Raw genomic sequence first — 9,404 nt, 5'->3', positions numbered from 1 at the left:
CCCTCTAGGCCCCTGGCAAAAACCACCTCCATCCCCCTCCTTGGTGGCTTAGCCTTGGGCAAGTATTTTGCCTTGCCCAGAGTGGGGAGTGGGCAAGATGGTCTCCCGAGTTTTCCTTCTAGCAGGAACTCCTTCCAGGCTGTGTATGCTTACATATTTCCCATCGGCTCTGAAAGAGCCGGGTGAGGGCTGTCACGTCCCCCTGGATGTGGGAATACTCAGATACTTAATCAAGTGAGGGTCCCCAAGAAGGCACTCAGGTCCCTCCACAAGAATGGCTTAGGGTTTAACTCTTTGTGGAGTTGAAAATTTTTTTAAGCTATTAACTAAAACCTTATGTCCCTGCAGCTGTTTGGGAGCATCTGGCAGTGTCTAGGCTGGCTCTTTTAATTTGGATGTTACCAGTACTTTCTCGGAGAAGGCAATGGCACCCCACTCCAGTACTCTTGCCTGGAAAATCCCGTGGATGGAGGTGCCTGGTAGGCTGCAGTCCATGGGGTTGCTAAGAGTCAGACACGACTGAGCGACTTCACTTTCACTTTTCATTTTCATGCATTGGAGAAGGAAATGGCAACCCACTCCAGTGTTCTTACCTAGAGAATCCCAAGGACGGGGGAGCCTGGTGGGCTGCTGTCTATGGGGTCACACAGAATCGGACATGACTGAAGTGACTTAGCAGCAGCAGCAGTACTTTCTAGCACAGTTTTTTACAAAAATCACAGTAAATTATTGAGTACCAGGCTGTGTTCTAGATACACATTTTGTCCAGTTTACATCAGTGGACAAAAATCCCCACTTTTGTGCAGCTTTCATGTGATGCCTTTCTCCAGTTTTTACTACTTCAGAACCTCTCTCACTTCGTCATAGTTCTCCCAAGGCTCGGAGGCCAAGAAGATGCTTCTGCCTTAATATTTGAGTGTGGATATTTAGATAACTGGAAACTTTTAATACGTTAAAGCAACTCTTCTAAAATTAATCTCAGTGCATTCGATGAGATGGTTAGATAGCATCACCGACTCAATGGACATGAATTTGGGGAAATACTGGAAGACAGAGGAGCCTGGTGTGCTGCAGTCCATTGGGTCGCAAAGAGTCAGACATGACTTAGTGATTGAACAACAGCAAATACATTCGTTATTTTATTTCTGTGTATTTTGGCTTGCTATCTGGCCTCACTTTGAATTGATGGACTTACCATTAGAAACACTTATAAAGGACGCTTTGCCTTGAAAGTGGGTTAGAGTACAAATGGGTGAGGAAAGGCTGTAAAGTGAAGAAAGTGTTGGTAGCTCAGTCTGTCCAACTCTGCGACCCCATGGACTGTAGCCTGCCAGGCTCCTCTGTCCATTGGATTCTCCAGGCAAGAATACTGGAGTGGGTTGCCATTCCCTTCTTCAAGGGATCTTCCCAACCCAGGGATCAAACCCAGGTCTCCTGCATGGCAGACAGATTCTTTACCGTCTGAACCACCAGGGAAGCCCCAAGGAAAGGTTGACTTGGATATAAAAGCCACAGTTAAAGTAGTCCAGAGATGAGGCTGAGAATTGAGGAAAATGGTCTGCCATTTCTGTCATTCATTTTTAGAGACATTGCCATGGCCTCCTCTCTCCCTGGCTGCATGAACCCTGCTGCTGCTGCCCTTTTGGGGTCCAGTCTCTGTGAACGTCCTGATACAGCACTACTTAGGGGAGTGTGTTCAGGAGCCTCCAGATGGTTATCAGGCCCCAGCTCAGCACTTCTCAAACTTAACACAGAGGTGGCACTCAAGCTCCCAGCTCCAAGGACCTAAAACCAGCCTTTTAAGTAAAGTGAGACCTCCTTGGGGTGGGTCCTGGGTAGTGTGTCAGGTCATCATCCCAGGTGACTTCAGTGCACACTGAAGAATTTCAGAGTTTATATGGGAAAAATAATGACTGTGTAGCTCTGGCACCCCACTCCAGTAGTCTTGCCTTGGGAGAATCCCATGGACGGAGGAGCCTGCTAGGTTGCAGACCATGGGGTCGTGAAGAGTCGGAAACGACTGAGCGACTTCACTTTCACTTTTCACTTTTATGCATTGGAGAGGGAAATGGCAACCCACTCCAGTGTTCATGCCTGGAGAATCCCAGGGAAGGAGCCTGGTGGGCTGCCGTTTATGGGGTCGCACAGAGTAGGACAGGACTGAAGCGACTTGGCAGCAGCAGCAGCTCTTAATTGCTGAAGTACTCGTGTGTTCTCAACATTGGCAGAATAGGTGCTAACAGCATTGTTGACGTTTTCTGAAAGCTGGGGGTCTGGTCTTGAGCCTGGGCTATATGCCTGCAGGAGACAGAGGTGATAGGTCCCCAGGGGAAAAGGAATGGTCAGGCTGTTGTGCAGTTTCTTGCTGAGCGTGTTGCTCAGAGGCCCCTCTTGGGGCCCCACCTTCTTGGTGCCTTGACCGTTTCCTGGGAGTTTGCCTGCAGGATGTAAGGCCTTAAATACGGCAGTGCTGTGGGATTTAAAAAAGAAATACATATTGATGAAAATAATGACATCTGTATCACCGTTGAAATTCTTTATAGACGAAAATGTCTAGTATTCAAAAAACAAACGTTGAATGGAACAGAACCTGAGGTTTGAGGGAGTGTGTGATAAGGACAATGTGAAGCTGCTCATCCCTTCAGGCAAATGCCCACCCAGAGTCCTGTTTGAGGGCCACCCAGCATGGCTCCATGCCACCCGCTGCCATCCATTCCCTGCCTCCAGCCACACCAGTGCCCCTCTGTTCTCCCACTTCCCTCCCTCGTGCCTCTTCCTCTCCAGAAGGTGATGGAGGTGGTCTGATAAGCCCTGCGGTGAAGCTGACAGTTTCCAGGTGCTTGCTTTGTGCGAACTGCTGTGCAGAGCATTTCCCAAACTTCACAAGAACCCCATGAGGTGGGTATCATTTACAGATGGGGGAACAGACACCAGGAACGGAGAGTGATTTTTGTTCAGAGGTCACACAGCTCACAGGTGGAAAGCTAGGATTTGAACTGCCTCCAAGCTTAACACCTTCCTGTTGATTTATAGTTGTTTTTTTTTTTAAGCTTCATTTTCTCTGAATGTAGAATACAGGACTTGCTAGTGTCTCTAGTGAGGGCTTTTCAAGCATCAGTGAGCAGGTAGAACCATCCCTTCTGGGTAAGGCTTCTTCCTGGTGCAGCAAGACTTGATAGTATGGAACCGCTCATGGGAACACATGTGGTTTCACTTTTTTAACCATGGGCCATGCTTCTTCCTCCATCGTAGAGCTTTCAGGTCCACTTGGCTTCATGGTGGTGGTTTAGTTGCTAAGTCGTGTCTGACTCTTTGCAACCCCATGAACTGTATGTAGCCCGCCAGGCTCCTCTGTCCATGGGATTTCCCAGGCTAGAATACTGGAGTGGGTTGCCATTTCCTTCAACAGAGTCTTCCTGACCCAGGGATCAAAGTCACATCTGAATTGTAGATGGATTATTTACCGATGAGCCACCAGAGGACCCCAGTTGGCTTTTTAAATCAGTCTGATTAGTCGACAAAACTGTTTAATAATAATAATGTTCTTTGATTTTGGAAGTGGTTCTAAACCAGGGTCCCCGGGTTCACCATGAGTATTCTCAGATGTCATGTGAGAACCTTGACCCGTTTGGCCAGAATCAGAGTTGCTTGGGGCTTCCCTTGCCATGTCAGCACATTGTCCATTGAGTGCAAAGAAAGAAAGTGAAGTCGCTCAGTCGTGTCCGACTCTTTGTGACCCCACGGACTGTAGCCCACCAGGCTCCTCCGTCCATGGGATTCTCCAGGCAAGATTACTGGAGTGGGGTGCCATTTCCTTCTCCAGGGGATCTTCCCAACCCAGGGATTGAACCCGGGTCTCCTGCATTAGAGGCAGATGCTTTAACCTCTGAGCCACCAGGGAAGCCTCTATTGAGTGCAAAACGAAAGGTTAAGTTTTTGTCAAAAGTTATTTTTAAAATATTGGAGCTTGAAGGGTGTGTAGGGTTTATTTACTTTCTGGATTAAAAAGAATTGGGGAAAAAAGAAAACGTTGTGACGCTACAGTAAATTATCAGCTGTTGCAATAATGACATTCGGTTGTGAACCATTAAAGGACTTGGGAACACTTTTATTAAACTTGCTGAACCACTGGGGTGATAGGATTTGTATGAGCTTCTGTTTTCTGCCTTATTTGGGCCAGCTGAATTCTGTTTCAACTGTCTCTTACAGAAAGCAACCTGAAGTTTAGGCGGATGGTCCAGAGAACATAGAAGCTTTGAATGGAATAAGTTCATGCCTGAATATGCCTTCACAGGTCCAGCTTATAACCCACAGCAGGATGCCAAACAAAGAGCCGACGTTTTTGAAAATTCCTTGATAGATGCTACCCGGGTTACTCAGTAGGGTGTCATTTCAATATTGACAGAAAGCTACAGATAGAGTTGAAAGTATTGCTTTATGTCCTGAATCAGAACATATTTAAGCATATTTCCATGTCAGTGTTTAGACAAGAGCCTACTGTATGACAGTGTTATGTTTAGATGACCTCTTGAGTCTTAGCATTAAATCTAAGTGTAAATTTTAAGCGGGAAACATTTTTAAATGACCTAGAGTTAGTTTCACACATAAGTTAATAATAGAAGGGAGGTTAGGCTTTAGGATACAATTCTGGCCTTTTTTTTTTTTTTTAAGTTAAAGTAGAATTTAAATTGAAAATTGCATTTGTGTCAGAACTTAATACTTGCCAAAAATATAACATTTTAACATTCTCTATTGGAATGAAGTTATTTAAAACTCATGTGGATTCAATTTTCCTTGCAGTAACATTCTCTTCTCACTTGCTTTTTATAATCACATCCAATTCTTGCCAGCCCAGCTCAAGTTTAGGGACATTTTCAGATGGCTTCTATTTCCAAAGCTATTATTGGGCTTGTGAATTCAGGCACATTTTCCTGTAGTGATTCAGTCAGCCAGCCATTCAGAAAACAGCTTTCACGGTCAGTCTGATCAGGAAGGTGTTGGTCAGTAGATCTGACAAACTTTGTCCCATATACAGCAGTTTTCAGAGGACCCTTAGGGTGTAACTGGACACCATGGAGGAGCTGAGGGTATTCCTGGCTGTTCCTTCCCTCCGGGCACTGACTCCCAGGAAGCTCTCCCACCACCTGAGGAAGAACAGTTGCCCTCATTTACAGAGAAATCGATCAAGTCTGACAAGGACCACATCACCTGCATTCTGCCCCACTGCAGTAAACGATTCCGAACCCCGCTGGTTCCAGCTCTTTGCTGCTGTGTGAAACCATCAAATTCACTGGGGTTTTACGTAAATGGGCTTCCCAGGTGGTGCAGTGGTAAAGAATCTGCCTCCAAGTGCAGGAGACTCAGGCGACATGAGTTCGATCCCTGCGTCAGGAAGTTCCCCTGGAGGAGGAAATGGCAACCTGCTTCAGTGCTGTTGCCTGGAGAATCCCATGGACAGAGGAGCCTGGTGGGCTACAGGCCATGGGGTTGCAAAGAGTCGGACATGGCTGAGCACACACGTCCTTTGTAACCACTGCATTCCCCAAGTGACTGGCGCTGATGCCATCATCCACAGGGGTTCTGCTGGGGAGAAGTTGGGGAGCATGCCGGAAATAAACATTGGCCTTGAATGCCTAGCTATCTGGCTGCTAATTCCCTGGGTTCCACGTGTCACGGGTAGGACAGGCCGCTGGCTGAGCCCGGGGCCTGGTCTGTGAGTGGCTGGGCCCGAGGAGGTGGCATGTCTTCCTATGAGGCTCACGGCTCTGGTGGTGGTGGTGACCACTGTCGCTCAATGATGACTTGAGTCCTCACAATGATAGAGCTGGGGAGGCCCCACTGAGGAAACGGATGGGATGTAGTGACCGTCCTTGGTGGAAAGAGCCGGAACGTGGCAGGTGATGACTGCTGAGGAACTCGGAACAAGTTGCTGAAGAAACTGCTCATGCTTTCCAAGGCCTGGGAAGAAAAAGAGATTTCTTTATGGAAACTGACGAACCTCAGCTTATCATATAGTTGTTTCAGAGAAACACTCCCAAAGATCCTCAGATGGTCCTAGCTCTCCATCTGGGCCCCCAGGCACAGCGAATGAGCCTGGAGCACCTGAGGATGCAGAGGTACCCAGGGAGCTCTGGATGCCTGGCCTCCCAGGGCCCCTCAGGGTTTTGCTGTGACTTCATTTCAGGCACTGGGATGTAGCTAAGGACACTGACTGGGCCCAGACCCGGAGATGTTTATCACCTGTCCATCCCGACCTGAAGTACTGCCCTCGTCCCTCCGTCTCCTCCCTCTGCTCTTCTGTTCTCAGAGGCCCTTCGCTCATTCATACATTCTTTTCTTGATTTGTTAGCTTGGTTTACTAAATGTGCCCCCTCCTAGAATGAAAGTTCTCCCTGAGCAGGTGCTTCAGTGTGTTCACTGATGCATCTCCAGCATCTCCCACACTGCCTGCCAGGTAGCAGCTGCTCAATAAATGTTTGTCAAATGAATAAAATGTTTGATCCTGGCTTCGTCCCCTTATTAGCTCTGTTAGCCTTAGGCGAGTTCCTTAACCTCTGAGCCCCAGCTTTCCTTTCTGTAAATAGCAATAACAGTCCATCTGACCAGGAAGGATGGTTGTGAAGATCACAGGTGTGCCTGCCCTTGTGTGGGTTGCTCTTACCTCTGGAATCTCAATTTGAATCTGACTCACGGTTGAGGCTGGTGCTCAGGTGCAAAGGGCTGGACTTTGGCCAACGATGAGGTTCCATGGCCGCACGGGTCGTGGTGGCCAGAACCTTCCTTCATCATATCTTGCCTCCACCAGACAAGGAGCTCAAGTGGCTGTCACCCTGGCTTCTGCTGCCCGTCACCCTGGGGCCCTTTGCTGTGCCTTAAGCAGGCCTGTACTTCACGAACTGACTGTTGTTCAGTCGCTCAGTCGTGTCGGACACTTTGCGGCCCCATGGACTGCAACACGCCAGGCATCCCTGTCCATTACCAACTCCCAGAGCTTGCTCAGACTCGTGTCCATTGAGTTGATGATGTCATCCAACCATCTTGTCCTCTGTCACCCCCTTCTCCTGACTGTAGCTGCTTCCCTTTCTCCCATCAGATAATGAGCCATAAAATGAAATCATGTTTCAGATCATAGTGAGAGAAAAAAATTGTCATCACCCTGTGTAACTTATTTTCTGTCGGTTTTGAATTTCAAAGTTAAAGTGTAAATTTTTAAAAGCTGAGTTTGGAAGAAAACACTTCATTAGCTCTGTGAAACCATGAAAATTTAACGAAGGGACCCCAGTTCACTGAAATGAGAGGGATGGTCACTGATGTTTCAAAGCACTTGATGTCCACTGTTTTCAGGGCTTTACACATACTGCCCCATTTAATCATTGTACCAACACTATGAAATACATTTATATTTCCCATTTTACAGATGGGAACCTCCAGCACAGAGGTTATGTGGCTTGTTAGTACCCAGCTGCCCAGGTGTGGACAAGAAGCACCAGCTAATTTGAAGGAATTAAAACTTGTGCTTGAGGTGAACGAAAGTCTTGGTCTTTTCTGTGTGTGTGCTCAGTCATGTCAGACTCTGAGACCCTATGGACTGTAGCCCGCCAGGCTCCTCTGTCCATGGGATTCTCCAGGCAAGAACACTGGAGTGGATCGCCGTGCCCTCTGCCAGGGGATCTTCCCAACCCAGGGACCAAACCTGAATCTCCAGTGTCTCCTGCACTGGCAGGTGGTTGGTCCTTCCTGGTCAAGTCCGATTTGTATGTTCTCTGGAGACCACGCTGAGCAGTCTCAGCCAGCTTGGGTGTGAGGAGCCACCTCGTCTGCCAGCTTTGTTAGAGGATGAGCAGATCGAGGCACCAGAGGATTAAACCTTGCTCCCTGGCATCAACTTTTTAGTTGGTTTTTTTTTTTTTTCCTGTTTTCATAGGAGTCTTTCCAAGCCATGGTTGGCAAGTGGGTTTGGGGTTTCCATCTGTGCAAGGGGAGCAGCTGCCAGGGGTGCCATGAGCAGGATTCCAGGCAGGGTCACGCTCAGGGATCCGGGCCGGGCCGAGTGCCCGGTGTCCGTCTTGGACACAGGAAGGTGGATGACTCTATGCACAGGCGTTTTGCTGTCAGGTCTAATGAAGCTACTACTTTCCTCACTTTTAAAAGTTGCCCGGAACATCATTTCACCTTTCCTGGAAGGCTCAAGGTGACTAGCACCTTGTATTTTGTGGTGATGAAGTGACACCCTCAGAGTTCGGGTGTGCAGGACCCAGAAGCTTGAGATGTATGTGGCTCAAGTATTTTTGGAGAAGGTTGTACCTCTCACCATCTACTTTTTCACCTGTTTGTGAATATCGTCTGTACTCCCTGGCAGCCTTTAAATAGTGTCTGATCATCGTGGGCTGGGAAGTCGGACAGGGGCCCTGCTGATGTGGTATGTAAATAAGGAGGTTGTGTGTGCTCAGTCTTGTCTGACTCTTGGCGACCTCATGGACTGTAGCCATGAACACTCCTGTCCACAGGATTTCCCAGGCAAGAACACTGGAGTGGGTTGCCACTTCCTACTCCAGAAGGATCTTTCTGACCTAGGGATAGAATCTGCGTCTCTTGCATCTCTTGCATTGGCAGGCGGGTTCTTTACCACTAGCATCACCTGGGAATCCTCTAAAGAGGCGCTTAGGACCTGAGAACACCCAGGGACCTCCCTAGTAAGCAAAGTGCACTGCAGAGAGGGGAGCGTTGAGTGTAAAACACACTGAACTTGAACAGTAGACTGCTTGCTTGCTTTTAAGCTCACGAAAGCACATGTTCTACACGTGGAGAGAATCAAAGGAATGTTCTGGTGACAGGGCACACAATTAGTTCCTCAGCAAAAGTTTGTCACAGGAGAAGCACCTTAATTCTGCATTAAAGGTACATCTTTTTTTTGGCCATTCCTGTGGTATGTGAATTCTTAGTTCCCTGCCGAGGGATTGAACTCAGGCTCCCTACACTGGAAGCAGAGTTTTAACCAAACTGGACCACCAGGGCAGTCCCTGCACCGTGATCCTTACCCAGTGCCTCTGTCCTGTGATCTCTGTTTGGGATAAATGTTCTATTTGGTGCCAAGTGCTCACAGGTGATTGAATCTGTAAGGAAACGCCTGGATATTCGTTCCGTCCCAGAACTTGCCGCCCAGGCTGCTGGCCCTGCCCGTGGACTGGCTTTTCCTCTTTAATTCATGATATTCCTCCAGAAGTTTTTCAGAGTTTCTCTTATAATCAATGCATGGGCTTATAGGTGTTGTCTCCTCCTACCTCCTTCATTCACGTTTAGACTCCTTTGAATGAATTTTAACCAGTGAGTTTGGTGAGAGGAAGCCTGGGTTAACTTGGCCTTCACGGAGGGGCCAGTTCCTTTGATGTACCTCAATAGACTGG

At 48.0% G+C, this 9,404-nt stretch overlaps 1 protein-coding gene across 1 annotated transcript in view; it reads left to right on the top strand.

Annotated features, from left to right (window-relative positions):
- The window catches only part of LOC138090261 (PR domain zinc finger protein 2-like), a 129,032-nt gene that overhangs the window by 97,332 nt on the left and 22,296 nt on the right, over positions 1 to 9,404 (top strand). The window lies entirely within an intron of this gene.

This window comes from Capricornis sumatraensis, chromosome 14 (assembly GCF_032405125.1).
Source record: "Capricornis sumatraensis isolate serow.1 chromosome 14, serow.2, whole genome shotgun sequence".
In the NCBI taxonomy this organism is placed as follows: Eukaryota; Metazoa; Chordata; class Mammalia; order Artiodactyla; family Bovidae; genus Capricornis; species Capricornis sumatraensis.
The sequence above is the reverse complement of the archived record's forward strand: the minus strand, read 5'-3'. Positions and strand labels throughout refer to the sequence as shown.